The following is a 3,819-nucleotide window of genomic DNA, read 5'->3' as shown; positions in this document are numbered from 1 at the left end:
GTTTCCCCAGCCTCCTACCTTCTACTCCAATTCAAGGTAAGGTGTTGGCTCTGACTAATCAGTGCCAACTGTATCTCCCCATCGTGTGAAAAGACCAGAAGCATTAAAGAGGATGTCTTTATCAAAATATCTGCAGTTGTGACCTTCAGAGAAACAGAACAAGAAGTGCTAGTGAATTTCTTGTTGTTTTCTTTTTTTTCATTGGTATCCCTCCTCCCTTCCTTTCATTTCCTTTATAGCTAAGACTTCTTCCTGAAGTAAAAACATAGTTTCTATTGCAAAAAAAAAGTTGAAAAACAGCATTTAATTCATGTCCATCCTCTGGTTTCCCTCTTCTGTGATAGTTGGTTTTCCCTGCTCTAAGAAGAGCCATTTTGCTTACTGGACCTGAATACCATCCTAGGGGAAAAAAAAAAAAAGCAAATCCGAAACATGTTTTCAAACCCGATTTGGGCCATCCTCCTGCCGAAGGCCCTAAAGCGACTCTCCTGCACACCTCCATGCTTCCTTATGCGAGAGAAGGGGATAGAATTGAGCAGTCACTAAGAGTCATACAATCCTAGGGTTGAAATGGAAGATAAGACCCCATCACTGTATTCAATGCTTAATCTTTTCTATTGTGCCCCCAATGTTGAGATTTCAGGCTGTTAATTAATTTAATCTCTCTGCCCTCTGAGCTCTGAACCTGTAGAGAAATAAAAGGAGTGTGATTTTGTGACTTAGCATAAGAAATACATATTTAGTTTTCATCCCTGTTTCTGGCTTTAGAACTCTTAAAACCCTTGGAATTTCCTCTGTGATGAGAGTGATCTGTGTATTTTGTTATGTTAATGAGGTGACTTTTGGCAAGCCCCGAAGGATGTAGACTGGTAACCTGGGGAACCAGCCAAGTAACTTGAGGTTTGGAACCTTCGGTCCCACCTCTCCCCCTGACCTCTGGAGAGAGGAGAGGGGCTGCAGCTGGAACTCAATCACCAAAGGCCACTGATTTAATCAACCATGCCTATGTTGTGAAACCTTCATAAAACCCCAGAAGGACGGGGTTAAGAGAGCTGCCAGGTTGTGAACAGGTGAAAGAGTCAGGGGTGATGAGGGAGCATGAGGCTCTTTTACTGAGGTAAAGCTAGGTTGCAGAGGGTGGTAGGCCCAGACCTAAGCCTTGTGGTGTACATGGGTAGGGGTGGGTGTGTCAGACAGACACTTGCCCAGCCCTCTGTGGAAGAGGTTGAAGACAATCCTTGATATGCTACCTACACCGAAACATAGACCATAAACAACATCTACTAACTTTAGACATTTCGCCAGTCAGGGAACCATGCTTCTCTCTTGGGCAAAAGGCAGTGACGTGGGGGAGGGAAGATAGCAATTTCCACTTATTACTTCCAGTAGCCAAAAACTGTCCATATCTGGACAGGAGTGACTTCTAGAAAAATCTTATGTGGAACTAAAATCCATATTGCTGCAGCTTCTGCCCTACAGCACCTATTTGATTTGGGGGTCTTTTTAGAATAGGACTAATTCCTCTTCCACACAATGGCCCTCGAGAACCTTGGAGACATACTTTTAGACAGTAATGTAGCTCATCACCTCTTCAGTTGAGTAGGTGTTCAAATGAACAACTTTTGGTCAACTCATCATCTGCTCTGCGCATTAGATAACTTTATGGTAGCTATGTTTAAAAATCATATTTTTCTCACCTTACGGCTTAGTGTGATAAGAGTGGGCATGCCTTTCCAATTCCTAAATTTCGGTGAGAGAGTGTATTTCATCATTTAATGTCAATAACTACATTTTTTAGTTTTCTTTACATAGTTGTTTTTTTCCCATTTGGTATATTTTTTGTCTGTCATAAATGAACGTGTGTGAAGTATTGTTTTGGAAAACACTAAGCCGTAAGGTGAGAAAATAGAATAAATGGCCTAAATTTATAGACCCATTTATAAATGGGACACAATCCTTTTGATCTACAGATGACATCATTCTATTGCTAGAGAAACGGCGAAGACTTATTAAAGATTTGTGATACTGTTTTGAAATTTTATTTATTAGCTCTTGCTGGAATCCAGGAAATTTTACCCCGTTAAGAGATGTTAGGTGCTATCTAATGATCTCTTCCTCTTAAAAATACAAAAACCTATTTTCGTGGACAAAAACAACAACAATAAAATGAAAGCAAGAAGGGAATTAGGCTCATTGTAGTCTCTGTACTATTAACTGTTCATTGCAAAGCTGTTTTGGCTACATTTCTCTTTTCTTTCAGACTTCAGCTCCATTTGGACTTTAGCTTTACTACACTATTGTACGGATCTATGGCTCGTCTTAGAACCACCCTTGGTTTACTTTTTCTATCATGCGCTTTGGAAAGCCTAGTTTTTCAGAATTCCATTTAGTCATTCAATTTCCTCTCTTCTTGGCCTCATAATTTGCAACTACACTATCAGAAATGAAATGATCTGGCTTTCCAGCTTTCTCAGGCCATCTTTCCTCTCCAAGTCTCATGCCACCCAATGTTGCCTGCCTTTTTATGAACTCCTGCAACATTCCTTTCTAAAGGAATGTGTCTGATGGCCTCCGGGCTTTTCCTTTATGGTTAGTTATCACAAATTCTAGGAGCATAGATAGAAATATGGCTATGTCCCCCCACTATTACTACTGTTACCATTATTCATTTTTTCTCTTCTCTATAAGAATAATATAAAGATTCTCTTAGGGTAGGTCCGAGGCCAATGCAAATTCTCCAATCCAAAAAATGCCACACTTAGAGAACTAGGGTCTCTGGGGATGGGGCCATCAGTCTGTGCTATAACAAGCCTTCCAGGTGATTCTGATGCATTCTAAAGTTTGCGAACTGCTGGTCTAGACAAACTTGATCTAATTGAACATTTTTTTGAGTTTGAAAGCTTGAAAAGATATTCCTTTATCAGAATGTATCAAACCTCTGTGTTCTGCAATTTATGTTAGGAATGTGGTTTTCTCAAGTCTTCTTTTGAATATTTCCTGGCTGCTTCTGTTTTCAGGGTGATAAATGTTCATGCAGATATCTATCTTCCTGACATGCTGTAACAGTCCTTCTTGTCTCCTAAGAAGCCTGCTTTTTGATTTGGGCATGTTCTTTCAACATGATATTCTCATCTGAAGCACGTATCAGTTGATCTTCAACAGCTGCTTCTTCAGGCTTCATCAAGCTTCATCATGCTTCACCAACCACGCTAGATATTCAAACAGTCCTACAGGGCCCAGGGTTCTGTGATGGCATCTTGGGCCCAATGTGGGGCAGCTAAGGAAAAGCCCAGCGAGAGCCCTTGGGTTTCTCTACCCCTACTTCAACTGGACTGACTCTGCTTCCATCAGTTTTAACATTGGATTTACACATTTAATAAATCTGTTTTAAAAAGAGAAGAAAGTTGGGCTCCTGGATGTCTCAGTGGGTGAAGCGACTGACTTCGGCTTAGGTCATGATCTCACCATTGTGGGTTCAAGCCCTGTGTCAGGCTCCATGCTGACAGCTCAGAGCCTGGACGCTTGCTTGGGGTGCTGTGTCTCCCTCTCTCTTAGCCCCTCCCCTGCTCATGCTTTCTCTCTCTCTCTCTCTCTCTCTCTCTCTCTCAAAACAATAAAAAAGAATTAAAAAGAGAAGAAAGTTTTCATGTTTTAAAAAATGGTTGACTGTCACTGGGTTGAGTAACTTTTGTCTGTCTAGAAAGGTGTAGGCAGGGCCCAAAGATGGGACAGATACCAAATGTCTGAAGCAACACCTGTCTAGTCATTAGATCGTTATCAATCAGAAGGCACTCTCATTGTTATTCTTGACCTATGGCC

This window comes from Prionailurus viverrinus, chromosome B4 (genome assembly GCF_022837055.1).
Source record: "Prionailurus viverrinus isolate Anna chromosome B4, UM_Priviv_1.0, whole genome shotgun sequence".
Taxonomy (NCBI): domain Eukaryota; kingdom Metazoa; phylum Chordata; class Mammalia; order Carnivora; family Felidae; genus Prionailurus; species Prionailurus viverrinus.
Note: the sequence above shows the minus strand (reverse complement) of the source record.